The 24,375-nt window shown below is 45.6% G+C and overlaps 1 protein-coding gene across 2 annotated transcripts in view; it reads right to left on the bottom strand.

Annotated features, from left to right (window-relative positions):
* The window catches only part of RPS6KA6 (ribosomal protein S6 kinase A6), a 600,906-nt gene that overhangs the window by 404,482 nt on the left and 172,049 nt on the right, over window positions 1–24,375 (bottom strand). The window lies entirely within an intron of this gene.

Genomic DNA, 24,375 nt, shown 5'->3' on the forward strand with positions numbered 1-24,375 from the left:
TACAGTACATGCCTGATGATAGACAGGTGTGCAAGAAAAGCACAAGCAGTATTTTCTCCACTTATGTCCTTTTCCTTCAAACCCTCAATTTGTTAGGGAAACATCAGTAAATAGATACGGATTAGGAAAACGATAAGGATTAAAGATTGTGGACATCTGTCAAACCAAAAAAGCTTCTCAGCCAAGCTTGCTGCTCGTGAGAAACGTTCGCATGCCTTAACCATGCCCAGCAGATTGTTTTAAAACGAAACATTAACAGACTTTTGACTTCGAATGAAAGTAGTTTATTAGTCAATTAAAAGCATAAACATTGCGAAAATTATATGTGTTAAGACTTTAGCTAAAATGGTCTAAAAAAATAAATAACATTTATACATCAGAACAACAGCTGCATATCGTAAGTGGAAGACAGTTTCATTATTTGCGGCCCTTTATAGTTATAAAAGTAAAAATACCAAAAAGGTTAGTGGGGATCGGATAAGGTGAACCAGTCACGACAACTACCTACAAATTTAAAATTAATTCCTCATAAACTAACTTTGTCCCCGATTAGCGAGAATTATACACTTGAACGTGCTGCTAGTTATAAATCTACAGCTTTTGACCCACCAAATTCAGCTAACGGAGAAAAGACTCTCCTTGGATTCTCTTGCAGCCCAAAAAAGATCCTCGCTAGTTGGTATTAACATGGCTAAATCACCACTGGGGTCACATCATAACGCTAACTATCCACCCACTGAACCTGCAATATAGCTGGGGCCCCTGCTGCTTTACCAGCAATAAGCGCAGTAGAGGCTATCAATGTAGAGGAGTCTAACAGCACCAATTCTACCCAGTACAAGGCGGGTTTCGATTTTCCTGCTTCTTTAACTCTAATAGACCTGGGCTAGGCAACAACATTCTCCCGGCGAAATGGCAGCAGCATTTCGCGGGGCTGTACAATCATCATTCTAGCTCGGATCAGTTACAGGAGCTATATCCTGGAAGAGGATAGAGTGGGAATTGAGGGTCTTACTAGGAACAAAGCGCCGGGCTCAGATGGGATCCCCCCCTCATTAATGTAGAGATCTGGGCGCCGCTTTTAACAAGGGTCCTAAACGTCCAGCAGTGGACACAGTAATGCCAGCATCCTGGTCCATCGCTATCATTGTTCCCATTTTCAAGAAAGTTAATAGGGATAGCCCAGAATGTTAACGCCTGATATCTCTTATTGATGTGCCTGCGAAGGTTTTGGGGCGGGTGGTTTTAAATTGCTTGATGGAATGGGAAGAGGCAAACCAAGTTATTACGGATGTGCAATATGGATTCCGACCTGGGAAATCTACCACAGTAGCAAAATCAGGGATGATGTAGTTAGCATTTATGGACCTCACTGCGGCCTTTGACCGAGTGAACCGTGGGAAATTGTGGATGACGATGAGTGAGCTCGGGGTGGACCCGGCTTTAATTAATATCCTAAAGGTCTTACATTTTAATACCTCGGCGGTGGTTAGGAACACTAAGGAGGGGGAAGGTAACAGATTCTTTGAAGTGCTCCAGCGGGGTGAGACGGGGTTGTATACTAGCACCCTTCCTTTTTACTTTATATATTAATGCTCTTGACTCCGCACTGAGTGTGATACAGGCAGATAGATCCAGGATAGGTAACTGGGTGGATTCGGTTTTGCTGTATGCAGATGATGCAGTACTGCTTGCTCGCACTCCCAGAGGTTTGCAGCTCCTAATAGATGGTTTTGTGATCTTTATGGATAAACTGAATATGGCCCCAAATCTCACAAAACCATACATTATGAAAATTGGAAAGAAGCCACACAAATCCTATAATTACACAATAGGTTCCTACACCTTACGCAAAGTACAGTATTTTTCTTACCTGGGCATTTTTTTTGATGAACACCTAAACTTCAGACACTTGCTAGAGGAGAAGTGCCTAGCTTTGGTACGGTCAACAGGGTCAATTTTGAATTTTGCACATAGACTAGAACCTCCAGAAGTGGTTTTAAAATTGTATAGCTCAATGCGTTGTTCCAAAGTGCTATACGGAAGTGAGGTGTGGGGATTTGTGGAAGCCAACAAACTGCAAATTGAAGAAAATAGGTATCTGAGGCGACAACTAAAAGTCCCCCAGAGCACTCCTGCTTATATTATCCATGAGGAGTCGGGAACCAGGTATATATTGGATCTGATGGCCGTTAGAGCATTACTATGTTGGGTAAAGATCTGGGCAAATGAGGAGGCGGCCTTTAGCGGGCTGCTGATTCAAGACTGTCTTTCTCTCGAACACGGGCTTAAAATTCCCCGGCTGGGGAACGTGAATAAGTCCATTGATAAAATGGGGCGTGCAGACTTATTCACTAATCCAGCTAATATGAGCACTCAGGTAAAGGTAATTGTCAAGGAACGGTTTGCTAAGCACACTGAGAGGGAGGACAAAGTTCATTAGGTCTTCGGTGAGAGAATATCTAGTAATCAAGTCTACCGAGGGTATTGAACCTATTTGTCTCTTATATGCAGAACTCATGACAGATTTTTAATCACACTTTTTAGGCTAAACCTGTTTCAGCACCTACTGGCGGTACCGGCAGACTTCCCAACGACCACAGAACATAAAGGATCCTGCAGCTGCGACAATAGGTCTCCGCAGAATACCCTATATTTTGTTCTGCTTTGCCCGTATTATGCATTCCCTAGAAAATATTTTCTGAAGGGCCTTTTAAAGAAGGCTAGATTTAGGCAGGCACGTGTTGTTCTGGCATTTCTAAAATTGGCACCAGATCCTTTCATTCTTTTTAGTATTACAAACTTTTAAAGATCTGCTCTTAGACTAAGGATTTCAAGGGCGGTTGACTTTAATAAATTACTATCTTGCCTCTCACACTTTGCCGTTTTGTAATAAGTATTTTATAGTGTATTAAATTTTATTGCACCATTTATGAATTATTGCCTTGCTTCTGAACCTGAATTTATTGTATGATTTATGTTTATTGGTTTTAAAATTTGGGTAGGACACCTGTTTTCTGAAATTTTTGAAGTAAAAAGATATGATGGCTATGATGAAATTGTACCTTGTAAGAATGTTCCCAAAAGCTGTAAACTGTAAATGATATTTTTTTGTTTTATTATATATGAATTGAATCTTTCATGGTATTTTCATATGCCGAATAAAGATTTTCAACAAATACCACAGTCTGCCCTGTCTTTAACTTAGCAATGTAAGGCTTTAAGTCCATACCCACAAAAACAGCTAAAGCCTCCTCTTCAAATCAAAATCACCACTGTGCTTCTGCTTCATTCAAGCAGCAACGTTAGAAATACTCCTGGGCAAATAAGGAAAATGCTACTTACCCAGTATGCATCTGTTCTTGGCATGTAGAGCTGTAGAATCTCATGCTTTGCATAAGATCGCCATCTAGTGTTGGGCCCAGATATTTGCTCTTTATTTTTCTTGGAAGAAGTTTTCCTAGTCACAGGGTAATGGACTCCTCCCTTAGGTGATAGTGCGCATGGTCATCAACTCCATCGTCAGATTGTTTTCCGCAGAGGTTAAGAGAATGGAATAGTAGTAAAGAATAGAGATGTCCATGCGTAAGTATGTATAGTAAAAAGAGAACTACAGCAATTACAGGTACCCGGGGAGGTGGGTCGGCGCATGAGATTCTACAGCTCTACAAGCCAAGAACAGATTCATACTGAGTAAGTAGCATTTTCCGTTCGTGGCATGTGAGCTTTAGATCACATGCTTTGCATAGACTATACAGCAGTCTCCCCGAAGTAGTGGCTATCCGGTAACAGGTGGAGTTATCTGGAATAACATTTTAAGTACTGCTTGGCCCATATCAGCTTGTTGTCTTGCTAACACATCTACACAGTAGTGTTTGGTGAATGTGTGTGGTTTAGACCATTGTGCAAGCTTGCAGATATCAGCAATAGGGATATTCCCATAGAAAACCATAGTAGCCCCCAGCTCGCGAGTGGAATGTGCTCGAGGGGGCACTGTTAGAGTCCTTTTGGCTTTTGCATAACAAATCTGTATACATTTAGAAATCCACCTAGCAATACCTGGTTTGGAGATTGGGTTGACCTTGTGAGGTGGTGCAAAAGCGAAAAAGAGCTCTTCTGACATCTAAAGTATGTAGAGCTCGTTCTGCAACAGAGTCAGCTTGAGGGAAGAACCGAGGTAATTTAACCGACTGATTGATGTGAAATGCAGATACAACCTTAGGTAGGAATTTGGGGTTGGTACGAAGAACTAATTTATCTTTGTGTAACTGGAAAAAGGGTTCTTCTATGGTTAATGCCTGTAGTTCACCCAATGAGGAAAGCTGTTTTCTAAGTGAGGAACTGAAGTTCACATTTGTGCATGGGTTCAAAAGGTGCACCCATTAACCTTGTGAGAACAATGTTAGGATTCCACACTGGGGGCAGGTGGAAGTCTTGTTGGTATTACTCTTTTTAGCCCTTCCATGAAAGCTTTGATGACAGGCACTAAAAATAGCAATAAATGCTGCCTATTTTGAAGATAAGCTGCTATGGCACCAAGAGGCAGTCTGATGAATGTATAGGCCAATGCTGGCTGCTGCAAATGTAATATGTAGCACAGTATGTTCTGTATTAAAGCATCAAGGGGGTTGATGTGATTCTTATTGCAATAGATGACAAAATGTTTCCATTTGGCTGCGTAGCAGGCCCTTGTGGTAGGCTTTCTGGCCTCTTTAATGTTCATACCGTCTGGTGGAAGGTTGAGATAAACAAACTATATCATTTCAGGAGCCAAATCACAAGCTTCAGCAGTTTGGGATCTGGGTGTTTTATTTCTCCATGGCTCTGTGTGAGGAGACTGGGAGTCAAATGTAATTTTTGGTGTTGTACTAGAGAGAGTTGTGAACCCGGGTTGACGTGCCCATTTTGGAGCTACTAGTATTAGCGTGAGAGATGTATGCCTGAGTATCCAAACCACTGATGTAATGAGTGGGAGAGGTGGAAAAGCATAAACAAATATCCCTGACCAGTTCATCCTAAGAGCCTAGAGGCGAAGCTTTGGCATTTTGCGATTCCGGGTGTTGGAACAGGTCTATGTGAGGGACTCCCCAAGCTTGGAAGTATGGTTGGTGAACTTGAGGGTGATGTTCCCACTTGTGTATTCGATTCCTCTATCTGCTGAGTAGTTCCGCAATCTGATTGTTGACTCCTGGGAGGTGTTCCGCTAGGAGATAAATGTTGTAGTGAATAGCTCACTTCCATATGTCCTGGGCTAAATGGGTCAGTTGGAGAGAGTGCGTCCCCCCCTGTTTTTGTATGTAATACATAGCTGTCATGTTGTCGGTTCGGACTAACACAGCTATGCCAGACAGGTGATCTTGAAAGGCTTTGAGAGCTAGAAAGATCGCCATGAGCTCTAAGACATTCATGTGGAGCATCTTTTGCTGGCGATGCCACAGTCCTTGAACTGTGTGTTGTTGAAGATGAGCTCCGCAGCCAGTAAGGGATGCGTCCGCTGTTAACAATGTCTATCAATCAATCAATCAAATAATTTGTAGAGCGCGCTACTCACCCGTTAGGGTCTCAAGGCGCTGGAAGGGAGGGGAGTGGCTACTGCTCGAACAGCCAGGTCTTGAGTGGTTTCCTGAAGGAGAGATGGTCCTGGGTCAGCCGTAGGGGGGTAGGGAGGGAGTTCCATGTCTTGGCCGCCAGGTAGGAGAAGGATCATCCTCCGGCGGTGGCTTTGCGAATTCGTGGGACGGCGGCTAGAGCGAGGCTGGCGGATCGAAGCTGGCGGGTGGGTGTGTAGAATGTGAGGCGGCTGTTGAGGTGTTTGGGGCCCATGTCGTGGAGAGCCTTGTGTGCGTGGGTGAGGAGTCTGAACGTGATCCTCTTGCTGACGGGGAGCCAGTGCAGGTCTTCCAGATAGGCAGAGATGTGGCTGTGACGGGGGATGTCCAGGATGAGTCGTGCAGAGGCATTCTGTATGCGCTGGAGTCTTTTCTGGAATTTGGCTGTGGTTCCAGCGTAGAGGGTGTTCCCGTAGTCCAGTCGGCTGGTGACGAGGGCCTGGGTGACCGTCTTCCTGGTGTCGGTGGGGATCCACCGGAAGATCTTTCGGAGCATGCGCAGGGTGTTGAAACAGGATGACGAGACGGCGTTGACTTGCTTGGTCATCGTGAGGGATGAGTCCAGGATGAAGCCCTGGTTGCGTGCATGGTCCATGGACTTGGGGGCGGTGCCCAGCGCAGAGGGCCACCAGGAGTCGTCCCAGGCAGAGGGGGAGGGTCCCAGGATGAGGACTTCCGTCTTGTCTGAGTTCAGTTTCAGACGGCTGAGTTTCATCCATTCCGCGACGTCCTTCATTCCTTCCTGGAGGCTGACTCTGGCGGTGGTGGGGTCGTTGGTGAGGGAGAGGATCAGCTGGGTGTTGTCAGCGTAGGAGATGATGTTAAGGTTGTGTTGGCGTGCGATGGCTGCGAGGGCTCATGTAGACGTTGAAGAGGGTGGGGCTGAGCGAGGATCCTTGAGGAACGCCGCAGATGACTTCGGTGGCCGCGGATCGGAAGGGGGGGAGGCGGACTCTCTGGGTTCTTCCGGCGAGGAACGAGATGCTCCATTCTAAGGCCGCTCCTTGGATTCCGGTGTTGCTGAGGCGCCGTATCAGGTTGCGGTGGCACACGGTGTCAAAGGCTGCTGTGAGGTCCAGGAGGATGAGGGCAGATGTATCCCCGTTGTCGAGCAGGGACCTGATGTCGTCGGTAGCTGCGATGAGGGCGGTTTCGGTGCTGTGGTTTGCTCGGAAGCCAGACTGCGAGGGGTCGAGGGATCCGTTAGTCTTGAGGAAGGCGGAGAATTGTTTGTTGACGGTCTTCTCGATGACTTTGGCAGGAAAAGGGAGGAGCGAGATGGGGCGGAAGTTCCTGAGGTCCGTGGTGGGTTTCTTCAGGAGGGCGCTATGGAATCAGGTTTATGAACGGCCACCTTTTTGATAGGTTTTGTGTGTTCCACCACTGCAGAGAGCGAGGTTTACGGCCACTTATCAACACTAGATCGGTTAATAGACCTTAAGACTGGTTCCACTGACTGGCTAAACACTCTTGAAGTGGAAGCATGTGTAGCCTGGCATGGGAAATGATCATGACGCAAGATGCCATCATTCCCAGCAGTTGCATAAACAATCGAACTGGAAGTGACTGAGTGGGTTGGAATTTGAGAATGAGCGCTTGAATGTTTCGAATTCTGGCTGCATTGGAATACGCTAGAGCTTTCTGAGTATCTAGAGTGGCTCCTAGGTAATCTTGAACCTTGTTTGGCTATAGATGTGATTTTAACACATTGACTAGAACCCTAGCTGTTGAAGCAGCTGAACGGTTAGTGAAGTGTGCTTGCAACACTGCTGGTATGTGCTGGATTGGATCAGCCAGTCGTCCAGATAGGGAAAGACATGTATGCTTCATCTTCTGAGATGTGCAGCTACAATAGCCAGACATTTTGTGAAGACTCTGGGGGCAGTGGTGACTCCGAATGGGAGCACTTTGAATTGGTAGTGTGTGTGAAGGTGTAGGTGATCCGGTGGAAGTCTGTGCGACCTTGGAGAATGTTTGGAGGAGCGTTGATGAACTCCTGGCAGTAACCAGAAAAGATAATTTGGAGAACCCATTTGTCTGTTGTAATGGACTGCCACTTTGGTAGAAATTGTGACAGTCTTCCCCCTTCAGGTGTTAAGTGGTCGGGGAACTATGGGCAAGTCACTGTTTTGTGTTGGATGGCGATGTACGTGTGTGGGAACCTTTGCCTTTGCCATGGTTTCCTCTGTAATTGCCTCAATAGAAACCCTTGGAACCTTAGGGCTGGTTATTGCCCTTATAGGTGGACGCAGTGCCTGAGGAAGTAGTTTAAGATCCTGTCCTATAAAAGGAGCGGCAAAAGGAACAACGCTCTTGTGGAGACTGAAGTGCTCCCATGGATTAAGCCCCTTCAGTATCTTTCTTCATTTTATCCAAACAAGTGTCTACCACTGTCCAAAAAGGTGTTCCTTGTCAAAGGCTGTGTTTAAAATGGAAGTTTGTACCTCCGGCTTAAATCCTGATATGCGCAGCCAGGCATGTCTTCTTAAAAGAACACTAGTGTTTACAGGTCTGGCAGATGTATCCGCTTCATCTAGAGAGCATCAAATTTGTTTGTTCAAAATTAACTGCCCCTCACGAACCAGGTCTTGCACCTTTGATTTGTGTTCTTGAGAGAGAATCTGGAAGAGTTGCTCCATTTCATCCCTGTGTGACCGGTCATAGAGTGCTAGTAATGCTAGTAATGCTTGTGTATTGGAAATTCGCCAGAAGTTAGCAGCCTGGGTAACTATCCTTTTTCTTGAAGCAACAAGGAGTTTCAACTCTTTATCTGGTGGTGGTGCATCTCCAGGTGGTGGAGTTTGCCCTCTTCCTTGCATTAGAAACTATAAGTGAATCTAATGGTAGTTGATCGTTTATGTATACTGGATCTGATGGGGCAGGCTTGTATTATTCATCAACCCTGAGGGTACGGATACGTGCTCTAACAGCATCCTTAAAAATGGTGTCTACATGTCTGGGCATGCCTTACAACATGGGTAACATGCGTGTAGATTTTTGTGTGTTTTGTAGAGTCTCAAAAAGAAAATCCTCCTCGAGGGATTCTTTCTGTAGTGGGACTCCATGGTAAGTAGCAGCCCTACTTAATAACTCTACAAACCCTGGTGGAGAGGGTTTGGTAGGATATATGTCTGGGTCATTATCAGTGGAAGAATCAGTATTATAGTCATCCCACACATCCCGAGGCCGATTGTCATCATTATTATCCCCATCCCCCTTATTGTCAGGTGTGTGTTGGTGAGTGCTCAGGTGAAGTTGGCACAGGTATAGTCTGGGGTACAAAAAGTGAAGGAAGAGGAGGAGGGGAAGGATTTGTCCCAAATGTTCACTTCTTCAAAGGTATGTGGTATTGCTCTTCTGTAGTAGCACCTCTTTTAAAGTCACTTTAGTGGAGATATGTCCAGTCTTTGGGTGTATAAATAGGATTATTTGTTTCGGATCCGGTGTGTCGGTTGGAACACCAAAAACATGTTTTTTTGGTGACTTGAGCGTCTCCGTGTTTTTTGGCTCCGAATGCTTCGGCGCTGATTGTTCCTTGGCCGGAGTTTTCGGATCCAAAGTTTGTTTCGATGCTGAAAGAGAATGTTCGGTGCCAGACTTTTTTTTCAGGTCCGTAGTCTTTTGCTCATTGCCCGATTTGGCATGGGGATTTTCTGAGCCGGAAGGCTTTTTAGTATGCTTCGCTTCTGAGCCCGAAGGCGGGGTGTTTCGGAAGCTTGTTATAGGAGCCCAACGGAGCCAGAGGGTGCAGGTTGTTGCGGAGCCTTCTTCTTTGATGGAAGTGGAAGGTAGGGCAAGGTAGAGGCTATACTCACAGTACGTTGTCCATGCAGGATGTCTTCATCCTAATCGGCGCTATCTTCAGAAATGAAGATGTCTTCCTGTTCCTTATCAGCTCCGATAGGTTTGTCACCTTCATCCTCTTTCGACTGAGATCCGAAGAGGTCCAGAATGGAACCTGCTTGTTGTCTCTGCATGTCGCGTCGTCGGGCCCGACGATCGTGAACAGTCTTTTTAGACGGAAAGCTCGGCATGCGTCGCAGTGGTCTTCTCTGTGGTCGGGTGACAGACACAAATTGCACACCTCGTGTGAGTCGGTGCGTGGGTATTTCGCGTGGCACTAAGGACAGACTTGAAAGGAGTTTGTTCCATCGACTGCGAGTCAAACCAGGGGCTAGGCCTGAACGGTCTACCACAAGCTTTCCAATCAAAGTTTTCTTCAGGAATGACTATCCGTAAAGAAAGGGGAACGCGATCGGAACCAATACCGTTGAGTGTGAATGGAATACGCACCAAGAAGGAACAAAGGATTGACGTCGAACTGGAGCGCAGCAAGATACATCTGAACCCGATGGTAGAAAAAAAACAATCGGAAGATAAAGTCGATGACCATGCGCACTATCACCTAAGGGAGAAGTGCCCTACCTCGTGACTAGGAAAACCTCTTCCTAGAAAAACAAAGTGCAAACATCTGGACCAAACACTGGCTGGCGATCTTATGCTAAGCATGTGATCTACAGTTCACATGCCTCAAACAAATATTTATGTTCCACGCAAGGAAAAGTAGACCTACAGGAATATTGGTGAACCTTATGCTGTGCCTCCAACATTCCAAAATTGATGAAGCACTTACTGAAAGGTAGAAACAAAAGTGCCCTACTCAGCAGTCAGAAAAGTTGGGGTAGGAAAATACCCCCCACCTCTTTGCCAATATCCCTTACACTCGGACATTGAGCAGTCTAACAGATTAGAAGATGAAGCAGAACCCACAATCATGTAATGCATAACTGCCAATGAATATTGGCAATTAGGGTGGCACTGCATTATGACCTTGTCAACCATTCACTGAGAAACAGGGTAGAACCACATAAAAACTTTCTACAATATTAAAAAAGTAAGAGCATTTGACCCAGACAGTACTTGACATAATTAAATAGAAGTAAAGTACTCACAAGCGTTGGTATGAAAAGCAGAGTCCTGGTATCAATCAATTTTATCATCAAATGAACAAAGGCAAATTACAATGCTCTCCACCGGGAAAAAAAGTAGTTGTGCGCAATCTTATTTGTAAAAAGAAAGATTTTATTTGGAGACCTCCCGATTGCTATTGATTTACCAGCCAATTTCCATAATACACCTTAGACGCCTTAGTCTTCTATCCAGATGCATTTGTGTCATTTATATTTGTTGCTCTACATGCATAGGATTTACTTCTTTATATCGCACACTCAACTAGTGGAAAAGGAATAATAACACTCGATCTAACGCAGAAATACTACATAGTGCGTACCAGAGAAAGTAGTAAAATGCATGGTTAGAGAATTACTGTCTCAAAGCATTTATACAAGAAGCATGCGAGTCATGTGTGACATTTACTATAGCTTCGAGACAAGTTCGAGACAGAATGGAAATGGGAGTCAAAGATTCATTATGATGGCTCAGATAGCTGTAGTTATAATCTTTATGTCATGCATCTATTTATTGTAAAGAGTAAATCAGGTTAGGCTGGATTAATTACGAAACAAGAAAGTAAAATGACGGCTACTGACTTATTTGGAACACAGAAGGTTTTGAAGATGATCCGCATTTTTAAGGAGTAGTCAGTGATGTTCCTGGAAGTGGAATTAATTGCCCTTTTAACGGCCTGGTGGTCAAGCAAAAACATTAAACACTATTCCTAGAAACCAGTTGATATAGTGCTGTGACATTTGGAGAGGGAAAGGGCTTGGACGGTGGCACTGAAAACTGCTTTAGGATGGTAGAACATCATATCTCTGTATTAAGTTGATAGCAAAGTCTACTATTAATTTAGTCTTGGCAAAGTGGGTCCTCAAAGGTCCACTGCCAATACCGAGGATAGAGGCTTTCATGTTGCAGGGTGCTGCGGGGCAATACCCAATTCTTCATCTTGGAATGGCAATATTGAACCTGGGTTTATTTGAAGTGATTTCCTAGGAAGATTAATTATGTCTTGGTTGGTTACGTTTGAGGTATGCACTGGATGTCCAAGAACTGGTGGGTAAGGTACGTTTTGAATAGGCTGAGGGATCAAGAATAATCACACTTAGTCCTGGTAAGAAATCAGGTTATGGGTTGAAAGGGGTGGAAGTCCAACTCAGGCAAAAGCCACAATCCAAGTAAGGGTGAACCACTCAAGTCACTAAACTAAGCTGTGCTTAAACCTCTGGTAGCTTGACACAAAAGCAGTCAGGCATTACTTAGAGGCAGTCAGGCTTAACTTCGAGGCAACGTACAAAGTATTTATGCAGCACATAAATGAAGCGAAAACACAACATAAGAAAAATCCCAATCCAATTTAGAAGAATAGAGTAAATTTTTTTTTCCAAAACAAAATTTTTATTTCTGTTAGTGATGAATGATGAATGATGCAGCTAGGCTGATATTTAAAAAACCTAGGACTGCTCATGCCTCTCCCCTGATGCAGGAGCTGCACTGGCTCCCAATTCGTCAGAGAATTGTCTTCAAAGGACTGTGTATCGCTCACAAGACTCTGTATGGCAAAGCACCAAAATACCTGAAATCCCGACTATCCCCCTACACACCGGGTAGGACTTTGCGTTCGTCGGACGCCACTCTTCTGTCCCAATCCCGCTTCAAATTGACCACGGTGGGGGGCGTGCGTTTTCCAACACGCTCCCAGCTTTATGGAACAAATTGGATCCAGAGCTCAAGAAGGAAAGTAACTTACTTTCCTTCAGAAAAAAACTAAAAACTGTATTGTTTAAACAAGCATGGAGCAGATCTTAGGTGCACAGTTGGTTTCAAGTGAATGTAACATCTTATCACGTAAATCTGGACAGACAGCGCTTAGAGACCCCTGTGGTTATAACGCGCCATATAAATTAAATAAATAAAAAATAAATAAAAAGTGATCAGGTGCCACACAAGTGCAGCACTCCACATTCAGGAGACTACTGCAAACAAGTCAAGAAACATCAATTTTCTGATTTCTGTAATTTTTTATTGTATAAAAAAATATATATTTACATGGAGCATGGGATATACATGGGAGGAAAAAAAGGGGGGGGGGAAGAGAAGAGGCCGGGGGGTAGGGGGGAAGGGGGGTGTTTGGCCATCGGCCTTCCGTGTCTCTGCAATAGCTCCATTGTCCAAGTTCGGTTTGTTCCGTTGTCTTCTGCCGCCCCCTACGCGGTGCTTCGTTGGTGTTCCTTAACCCCGCCCCGACAGTAGAGAGGATAGAGAAGAATAAAGGTCGAAAGTGAGAAAGTGAAACAAAAAGAAAAGGGGAGGAGGAGCCTTGCAGGGTGGTTCGCTTTTGTAAGTGGTCGGATCCACAGAGTGAGCTATCTCTATTGTTATCTAGATTCTGCGCCTATGGGGGTTTGTGCGACGTCAGGTAGAGGTCCAGGGGCCCCCACATGTTCGCCTGCCTGTGAGTTTTCGGCGAGTGTTTCGCTGTGATGTTATCTGCCCCTCTTAGGAACGTGACCCAGTTGAGCCATGCCTTGGGCGCAGCTTTCGAAGTGTCCTTCCAATTACTCAGCACTATTTTGACTGCCGCCGTCAGCAGTAGATCAATGAGGTCTCGATCTTCTGTTGTTGTAATTGACGGGGACGCAAAACCTAGGACTAGACTTGGGAAGTCTATGTGTATGGCCACTCCTGTGATCTCATTGATAAGTTTCCCAATTCTATCCCAGAATTCCCTGAGGTTAGGACAGCTGAGTAGCAGGTGTTCTAAGTCTCCCTTCTCTTGGCCACAATTCCAGCATGCATCACTGTCTCTGATCCCTAAAGCGGCTAGGTGGGCCGGTGTCCAGTATACCTTGTGTACTAGCCAGTATTTGGTTTGGTTGGGCGCCCCAGCGTGGTCAACACTAGAGCGGGGACTATTAAAAGGCATGAACCCCATCACCCTCCTCACCGCCATTTGACACCCAGCAGTCAAGGACAATCCCATCCTGAAAAACACGAAAAGAGCGCTCCTGAACATTGACAAAATACTTACAACAAGCATCAAGGGAAGCCAATTTGAATCCATCTGGCACAACCCCACAGTGAAATACAGAGATAAGGTTCTAGACATGCACGAATGGTACAGACATGGCATCTCCACTGCCCAAGATCTTCAGAGCCAGGGCACGCACACAACTTTTGACACCCTTAAAGAAACTCACAACCTACAAGGCATAGAGCTCTACAACTTCCTGAAAATTAAAGTAGCAATCAGGAAGGCAAAACTCAACAGCCAGACGCCATCGCTGGTACAACTCGCAGCCAGTCTCAACACACTAGGACACCAAGTAGCACACCTATACAAAGTCCTCCGTCCCAAAAACATCAAACTCAATGATAAGGTCACAAATTTCTGGGGAACCCTAGCAGGGAGGGAGCTAAGCGAGGCTAAGAAAGCAGAGTTATGGAGATCCACCTCTAGGAAAAAGAAACATCAATTTTCTTACATCCCAGATCACATTTGAACTCCCCTAGCCCCCCCCCCAACCCAGTCCCCTCCCAGTCCCCCATCTTCCCCTCCACCCGGATCCCTCCCCAGCCCGTTGCACGTGTACGTCTCGGTTCCGAAACTTTGCACCAAACAATACAGTTTATACAGTTCCTCAGATACTGCCTCCAAACCCCCCCCCCCCCCCACCCCCCTCCCTAGCAATATCCTCAGGTTCCGCCGGTGGATCCAGACAAAGGCCCCTATAGTCTGCCCATCTCTTCCATATTTTGTAGTGTTTTCTAGGGCAGCCCCGGGCTTCAAATACAGGACGCTCCAGCCCCATACAGTAATCTAACCCCTTCTTCCATACCGTTGGGGGTGCTCGCATACTTTTCCAAGGCTGGGCTACATCTCGCTTGGCGATGGTAAAGCCCAACAGCAGCAGATGCCTTTTATATACATTTCCCCCTACCTCTTCCATCACATGTAAGAGACCCAACTTGGGAGTACGGGGGAGGTCCGACCCCAACACCTCAGACAAACAGTCCCACACCCCTTTCCAAAACAGAGTTAGGCCCTCACAGGTCCACACCGAAAGAAGCAGGGTACCCACCTCTCTACCACACCTCAGACAATCAAGTGACACAATCAAACCCGCTTTCCACAATCTCTCCCTCGTATAATACGCCCTGTGCAGGTATTTAAATTGGATGAGCCTGAGGCGTACTGCTATAGACGCCCCCGGGGCGCTTCCAGGGCTTCCTGCCAATCCTCCTCCTCCAGTGCACCTACATCTCGTTCACAGGATTCTTTCAACTTTTGCAGGGAGGAAGAGCAATGTGTGACCAAAGTCTGGTAGATGCGGGATACTTTCTTATCGACCAGGTCCCCCATAAATAACTTTGCCTCAAGTGGGCTAAATTTCGGCAGTGATTCTAGACCCACCAGGCTGGGCGTGATGGCAAGGCGGAATTGCAGGTACTTAAAGAACTGGGTTCGGGGCATACCAAACTCTTCACTAAGATCCTGAAATGATTTAAGGACCACACCGGACATAACATCACCCAACGTTGAGACCCCTATGGAATCCCATCCCCCAAAGCCTCGCAAGGAGGCCAGCGCCGGGAAGCGACCATTGTTCCACAGAGGAGTCTCCTCCGTCAGCCTGCCCCACCAACCCATACGTCGCAGTGCTTGCCTCCAAACCCGGAAAACCACCTGCGTGGCCTGCGGCAGCCGTCTCTTCAACTGAGCTGAATATAATATAGTGTGAAGGGTGTCAGGTCCCATCAGGTAACGCTCTAGTGCATAGGCCAGGTCACTCCTATCTCCATACCACCATTCGTTCAGGATCAGGAGTTGGGAGGCCTAATAATATGACAAGATATCCGACGTAGCAAGCCCACCACAATATGTGGAGAGGAAGCAAGTGCACAGTGCCACTCTTGCCGCACCACCTGCCCACAAAAACGCCCCAACGCCGAGTTAACTTGCCTGAACCAAAGGGGTGCGATTCGATGGGGATGGTTCTGCAGTTGATATAGCAGTCGCGGGAGGGCAACCATCTTAAAAAACTGCTCCATCAGGATTCAAGCAAGCCGGGCCGAAGAGGCTGAAATGCCAGAAACCGGTCCCCGGTAGCTTGTCTCCTTTCTGGTAAAGAATTGGCTTGGTAGTTTAGTCTGCCCTGTTCCCATGATGCACTGGGCCAGGGACAGACTGATTTGCATATAGCCAGGTTCTGAGCTGGGATGGGGCAGTGAGATAAATAACGGTGATGGATCAAGCCCTGATCTTTGGACTGGGTAAGAGTGGTCTGCTCAATTCAGACACTCTGTTCATCACCACCCCCTTTTGTAAATCGATTTTGGCCACTATAGGTGTGGCAGGGTATACTCAGACATGAGTCCCTTTCTCACTGCTCCATCAGGATTCAAGCAAGCCGGGCCGAAGAGGCTGAAATGCCAGAAACCGGTCCCCGGTAGCTTGTCTCCTTTCTGGTAAAGAATTGGCTTGGTAGTTTAGTCTGCCCTGTTCCCATGATGCACTGGGCCAGGGACAGACTGATTTGCATATAGCCAGGTTCTGAGCTGGGATGGGGCAGTGAGATAAATAACGGTGATGGATCAAGCCCTGATCTTTGGACTGGGTAAGAGTGGTCTGCTCAATTCAGACACTCTGTTCATCACCACCCCCTTTTGTAAATCGATTTTGGCCACTATAGGTGTGGCAGGGTATACTCAGACATGAGTCCCTTTCTCACTGCTCCATCAGGATTCAAGCAAGCCGGGCCGAAGAGGCTGAAATGCCAGAAACCGGTCCCCGGTAGCTTGTCTCCTTTCTGGTAAAGAATTGGCTTGGTAGTTTAGTCTGCCCTGTTCCCATGATGCACTGGGCCAGGGACAGACTGATTTGCATATAGCCAGGTTCTGAGCTGGGATGGGGCAGTGAGATAAATAACGGTGATGGATCAAGCCCTGATCTTTGGACTGGGTAAGAGTGGTCTGCTCAATTCAGACACTCTGTTCATCACCACCCCCTTTTGTAAATCCATATATAGTAAGAGGCATACGGGACCACGTCTTCATTTCCATGCTAACCCGTCCCATACCGGCACTATATTACGCTCCCAGGATACCAAAGCCGACTCAGATAGGAAGACCCCGAGGTACTTAAGACCCCCCACTGCCACCTGCTATGCTGTAGCCCACGATCCAACGCCTGCACGGTCGCCCAGCACCCATAAAGTGGACTTGCGCGGATTCAGATAGAGACCAGACACCTCCCCAAAAATCTGCATGACCTCCAGAATACAAGGGCCCGACCTGTTAATGTTCGTAAGAAAGAACAGGACATCATCAGCGTACAACGCAATTTTGTCAGATGGCCCACTGTCCCATTTGAAGCCCCTCAACTGCGCTTCTATGCGCACCCACGCCGCTAGCGGTCCATGGCCAGCGCGATAGAGTACAATTTAACATATAAAATGATACCAGATCGACAGAAATTGAGTCAGTAGAACCAGAGATATTCAACTGTAAAGTTTTCAGTATATATAGTCCCTAAAGGCACAAAGAACCACTCAGGGTCATCTATTCGGAATAGACTGGGGAAATTCACAGGTTCAGGCTGACTGCGAAGGAGCAAGAGTCGGTTACTTTCTATACGTCTGGCACAAAGAGGATGCAAAGAGTCGAGAGAGCTTTGTGGATGATCGCTGCAGTAGCGCAAAGAGCAGGCTGGGCGCAGCAGGCTGTCGTCACTGCAGCAAAAAGAGCCGGTCAGGTGTCACGGACAGTCGTTGCTGGAGCTTTCCGTTAGTGGTCACCATAGGCTCTCGCTACCGTAGGGTGTAGTGCAGATCTCACATTGCCCGCGGTCGCTGTAGGGCAAAGAGCAGATTCTCACCAGAGGTTCACGTTAGCGGTCGTCGCATGAAGCACGAAGAGGCAAAGCTTCAGGATTTCACCTTGCTTCTTAAAAGAAGATCAGACTTATGTGAATCAATGGTGCAGGACCGAGGTGGGGGATCCTCGAGGGGGATCAGGAACTCACTCCAGCAGAAGCCAGCAGGGCTCCAGCAGGAACAGTTGTTGAAGGTAAGTTGTGCAGGGAGATCTCTGGAGCTCAAACAGAAGGTAAGTCAACTGACCCTTAGAGTTATCCAAGTTAGCCTAGGCTGAAGGTAAGCAAGTTCAATCTTCATTCTCAAACAGCAAGGCAGTCCTCTGGCTGCAGGGCTGTTATGTTCACAGGTTCAGGAGTGTTTCGGTGAGTGGCTTTGGGGGTCCAACATTTCTACCTGGTGCCAGCATTTGAAGTGGGGGGGGGTTCCCTATACTACATCTGGTTCTGGAAAGTTCTCCCCTTCCCCTGACAGGAATCCAAGAAGTCTGAGGTGGCAAAAGACGGGGACATGGAGGGGTGGGGTGGAGGGGTGGTGGTGGTGGGTGTGGTGGGTCAGAGTCCTTTGAAGTGCAAGTGGATCTGGGTGCAGCTACTCCCAGTCATCGTACCAGGACGGCCAATCCTGTCCACACCTATATCCCCTTTGTGTCATGGTCTGGAAGGAATACACAAAGCCAACATCAGAGACATTCACAGTCATGTGACTTAGGACACTGGCAGAAGAGATACATGGTTAAGACCAGAAAAATCCAACTTCCTAAAAGTGGCTGTATCAGAATTGTGACTTAAAATCCATCTTACCATTAAAGAGGACTTTACATTATAATTAATTTGAGTGTAAACAGAATATCTATCTGCTCCCAATCCAAAGTTATCACTTATTAAATGTAATAAGGTAACTGTTGGAAATAGCCCATTTTTCAGGGTTGTTCCCAAACTTTTTGCTTCTTCCTCCTATTTGTTCCTGACCTGTCTTTGTTGGTTTTAGGACTCTGGGCGCTTTACCACTGCTGATCAGTGGTAAATTGCATATGCTCTCTGTGTAAATTGTGTTATGGATTGGTATTTTCATGATTGGCTTATTTGATTATCTGGTAAGGCCCTAGTAAAGTGCAGTGTGTGCCAGGTACTGTAAATCAAATGCTACTAGTGGGCTACCAGCACTGGTTGTGCCCCCCACAGAAGTAGCCCAGTGAAGGTAACTCAGAGCTGCCACTGCGGAGTCAGCACGCAGTTTGTAACTGCCATGTCGACTTGGCAAGTGCACCCACTTGCCAGGCCCTCATCTTTCCTTTTCTTACATATAAGTCACCCCTAAGGTAGACCCAAGGTACCCTTGTGGGCAGGGTGCTGTGTATGTTAAAGGTAGGACATGTACTGGTGTGTGTGACATGTCCTGGTTGTGAATTACAGTGCATTTTGTTATTTCACTATGAAAAGACTATCTGTCCTATAGGGTGGAATGGTAGTTTATTTATAACATCTTAAAAAATAAAACTTGCCATTGAGTCAAGATCGGAAAGTAACGTTTAGTATGCCTGAACTAAGAATATAAAGATGCCTCTTTTAGTAAAGATTATTTTTATATTGTGTGTTTGAAAATACCACTTTTAGAAAGTAGGTATTTTCTTGCTTTGCCATTCTATGTGCCTCTGCTGGTGTGTGTATTGACTGTCTAGCTTTTGAGTGACAGGGGCTGAGGGTGTGCATTCTCTCCGACAGCCACCGGGGGATGGGGGAGGGGTGAGGGTTAGTTGATGTTGTCCTGCCTTTCTTGAATGAGTCAGGGCTGGGCAGAATAAACCTGGGCTCATTCAGAATAGTGGGAGAAGTTTTCACTAGCACCTGAATAGGCCCGTCTGCATTTAGAGTTGTGGGAGGAGATTTCCCTTGCACCTGAACAGGCCCGGTGTGCCTTGGACAATGCGGTCTCCACCTCCTGCCGGGAAGCTGGGCCAGAGAGGACAGAACTGGTTTTGGCTGAGCACAGACACACTCTGCCTCCAGAAAACAAAGCATTTTGCTGTATAAATATTGGGGCCCAGACCCCAGAGATTCAGTTTACTGCTCAACTAAGGAACCTGCCAGGAAGAAGGATTGGAAAAGTTATCAGGAAGAACTACAACTTTTCTGCGTGCTCTGCTGTGTTGGCCTGCTGCTTCTGTCTTGGGCAGGGAAAGGACTGGATTGTACCTTCATCATCCTGCTGTTAGAGTTTTCTCCAAGGGCTGTCAGTAAAGCTTGTCTCCTGTTAGAAGTCTCAGGAATATAAAAGACTTCAGAGAACTCTTTTGAACCAAGAAAACTGCCAAGAAGAAGAGCTGGAGAAGCTGTGAGGAGGGATGTATGTCAGTACAACACGATCTTTTAGATCGCAGTCCTTGACAACGCGGATATTACAACGCAAGTCGTTACAATGACTTGCGTTGGAGGGTGCGGATTGAGGGATATTATAATTTTATATTCCAACACCAGTCCACGTAACAGTAGGGAAGGTGTTGGAATATAAAATTACAATATTCCTTAACCAACAGCGCCATCCAGCGCAAGTCGTAGTAATGACTTGCATTGTAATGGCAGCGTGGTAAAGGTCGTGCGGTGCAAACACCGCGTTGTAAACGACGTTTACCGTGAGGAGGGACTACAACTTTGCTCTTTGCTTTGCTGTGTTAGCCTGCAGTGGCTGCTTCTGTCTTGGGCAATGAAAGTATTGAACTTTGCGCAACTTCTTTTTCGTGAGTTTCTACAAGGGCTTAAGGTAGAGCCTGCCCCCTGTTCAAGAAGTCTCAGGAACAGCAAAGACTTCAAGTTCATCTGTTACTAGCACTGGGGACTGTGTGTTTTGTGCTACAACATAAGAGAAAGCAACCCAACAAAGTCAACGATGCTGCTGAGTCTGTGTCCTGAAGGCAATGCAGAGGGAACCGCATAGAGTACCACCGCAATTTTGCACTGCAAACCTGGTCTCACTGATGGAGTCACTGAGCCGCTGCTTGCACCACGACCTGTGGGCACCACACTCCCCACTGCCTCACTTAATGCCGCCAACCTTGTATCAGTGATGACATCGCTCCACGCCGACATAGACGGCGCTGCTTCCACCATGGTTCGAGGGCACTGCTGGTAAGTTACACTATACACCATCCTCATGCCGCACCGCAGACTTGGCCTACGTCAGCCAACGATAGTGCTTCAGCAATGACAACGACGCTGCTTACACATTGCCCTGCCAGCACAGCAACGAGCACTGCAACACTTCACACCTTAGTCCTGGTCTCACTGAGGACGCTGGACGACCGTCACCGAGCCGCTGCTTGCACCTCGACCTGAGGGCACCACACAGAAAATCTTCAGCACACGAAAGTCATGTATCAATAGTCATCACAATGCAGAATGTGAGCATCAATTAAATACAATCAATTGGTTCATGTTCTTCTCTTTTTATTCTTTGGATCTTCAGACAGCCAACACGTGTTTCATCGCTTTACAAAGGAAATCATCCTGCGACATTATCAAGGCTGCACAAAAACAGATAGGATAAGCCTAAGAAAACGTTTTCTTTTCACTTATGTTTGGGTGAATGTGAATGACTAAGTACACCCAATAATGTATTAGGTGTTACATTGCTTATCCTATCTGTTTTTGCAAAGCCTTGGGTTTGGCCTCAATGCTCAGCGGATGCTCGAACTGTTATAAAAGATTTGTGAGTCTTCATAGGGACATACGTAATTGGCACATTACATTCTGACCGTGGACCAGCACTTAGCTCTAGAGTTTATAAGGAAGCCATGAGAATTTCGGGTTTTGCATTGCGGTACTCCTCTCCATACCATCCTAAGGGAAATAAGGTTGTGAGAAGAAAAACCGGGACTTAAAGCAATCTTTAACAGCAAGAGTATTAGATTCGGTGGTAGTTGGGTCAATCACCTATATGGGGTCCAGAGGGCACTAAATAATATGCAAAGGTCCTATTTGGGATGAGAATGTGAGTACCTGATCTCAATTATGAAAGCAGAGTGGTGGATGAAAAACCTTTACATATCGATAAACGTTTGGCTGTTTTACAGGATCCTAATGAATTCCGCAAAGTGCAAGTAAAACGCACTGCCACTGAGGAAGTGAAATCAGTTAACGGCAAGACCTGCCTGGATCCCAAAAGTCGGGGACCTGGTCGGAGAAAAAATTGTGGACAAGAAAGAATTTGGGCCACTATAGAGAAAACCTGTACATGTCCTGGCTGTCGAATGAACAAGAAAAGCACTTTTTCCGCTTCTTGCTAGCAAAAAAAGAGAAGAGATTTATCTCAATTGATCTGATCAAACCACACTCTGTGGCTGATCCTAAATAGCAGGCCAAGTGGGCTCCTCGTAGCCACCGCTCTCCTCTCGCTACCATACAGGTAGTTCAGACAAAAAGACTGATAACATTAGAAGAATCTACCATTCAAAGCAATGGAGTTTCCAGCAACGAAATGGAACTCGTTCGATTGAAATTGAACAACAAAACACAAATGAAAAACAGATCTCAATTCAGCCTAACACCGACATCTACATCAAAATGCCTCTACAGGATACAACTGCCAGTTCAACAAAACCTACTGAGCTACTAAAGATAGATCAAACTGCATCTAGCTACTTCATCGATTACAACTCTTTTTCTCTGGATCCAGCCAGCTCCAGTTTCGCGCAAAAAAACAACTTTATGATTTTTAGATTTTTCTGAGAAAGACATCACCATGGATACAGCTCTGGATAATAACAGGAATACTGTTCCTACTATTTTGGATAGGTTTAGTGACTGTTTTTTCCATGATCATGAATGGACACTATCTCCCAGAATGCTGTGCAGTATCAAATGTGAACTTGGTGCTGAAACCTCATACTTCATCTCATCGTGAACAAAGAGACCTGTCCTATGTGAACATTACAACAGTTCCAGTTTCTGGGAGAATAGTTTGGGATACGGTTTCATATGATGTATTTGGTCCCACAGAACTTTTAAAAATACCACATGTATTTAAAATTTCTTAAATGATATCATTACCTCCAGTACATACTGTGACGATTGGCATTTTGAAACTGTTAATACGTTGTCTGATTTAGAACGGTCTGCAGCATTTTTAACAAATGAAATGCTTGATGACTCATCTGATTTCAACAAAATGTACTGTTATCAACACTATGGTCATCTTTTTTTGCATAAAACGAGTGCACCACGTTTCGCAAACCACCAATGGGAACATTGCATTGCCCAACACCACCAAAAGGCAGTTCACAAACGTTTGCAAAAAAGTGTGCTTATTTTTCTAATTCAATACATCAGATCCACGCCCATATTATTATATGCTTGCACCTTTATCTGCAAAAAAAAGTATGCTCATAAACACAAAATAGATATACTCTGCATCCTTTATTGCCCGAATGTCAGAAAAGGGATTCGGCTAATGGAAAGACACTACAGACATTAAATCATTCTGGGGGACTAAGGAAGAACACTTTCAGGGGACTAAGGAATGACAGGTTCAGGGAACGAGGCACTATTTAGAGCATATAGAACACAAAAAGTGTCAGAGGGTCTAAACATAAGAATGTGGTACATAGAACTAGAGAAGTTTAGTGAGATTCCCTACCAAGAAATAGATAAAGTAATGATAGGTACCTTGTGATCCCTAACAGGGTACCCATCAGTCACCACTCGGAACCGCCCTTCATCATTAGGGATTCCCGTTTAACCATATAGAAGGTACACCACTGGTTTCTGATGGAGGGTAAGATGGAAATACCTCTTGTAAACCTAGTGGTGCCATGTATGGTTAGAGTGTCACAGGCCATTCATTGGCTGAAAAGATGAGTGACTGATTTGCAGTGCAAGTGAAAGAAAGTGCTCAGTGAAACTAAAATTGGGTGAGGGAGCAGAAAAAGTATTTATTCTATGGTATGCTCGCTCCTCCAATATTAAAAAGCAGCAAGGGTAAATTAAACAAATATTTACCAGGATGTAATAGGGGTCAACATGTTTCTGAAAATCTGGGGACTACAGAGTCCATTGCATTCATCAGGACCTAGATTATAATACAGCTACTGCAAAGATAAATAGTGAAGTGTATACTAAAGAAGAGTGACTACATATATAACAATCTGCGACCTGAAAAAAGATCACCTGGATCCCTAGGTGTCGTCTTACTTCGCAGTTGATGTATGTCACTGGTGGAGAAAAACACAACAAACAGGTAACAGTAAAATGACCACATAAGCTTTGGTAAAGTTAGCATGTGCTTAGTTCACATTTAACTATGATTGATCTCATTATAATAAACACATTGGTTTCTTTGGTTATCCACATGAAGATACTAGAATGTAATTCTTACATGGGGCATTGTATACTTCGCCTTACCATTTTAGTCGAAGTAGAAGGCTACACCTCGCCTGGCAACGGCTCAGGACTCGAGGGAAGCACCGCTCTATTGGAAGGAAGCAAAGAACATAGAAATGTCATCGCCTCCTTAGGTAGTTAAAAACAGATGCACACCGATACATCCTAAGAAAGCAGAAGAAATATATACTGTCAGTTGTTAAGAATCAGATATTCAGTTCTATGGAGATGATGGTCAGTATCGGCAAGTTAGCCACGTGCTGCTAATAGTAGGTTTGCCGATGGTAGGGTAGTTAAAAGCTGAAGTAAGGGTATTGAGGTTCAAAAAGCGTCTTAAGCGCCTTTTTCTCGATCTCTTGTGGTGCAATTATAAAGATATGGTGAGAGAACACAAAACCCTAGCTTTGATCGAAAGGGCGTTTAGTGATAATAGTTCCCGCAGCAATTGCGTCTCAGGCGTAATAACGAGTGGAAAACTCGCCAAACATTTACGTGAGGACTGCCAGGAAAATGCACAAATAAATCTTTCGTATTTCCTACCTCTCAGTCGGTACTTCG

The sequence above is a fragment of the Lissotriton vulgaris genome, chromosome 4_1, assembly GCF_964263255.1.
Source record: "Lissotriton vulgaris chromosome 4_1, aLisVul1.2, whole genome shotgun sequence".
Taxonomy (NCBI): Eukaryota; Metazoa; Chordata; class Amphibia; order Caudata; family Salamandridae; genus Lissotriton; species Lissotriton vulgaris.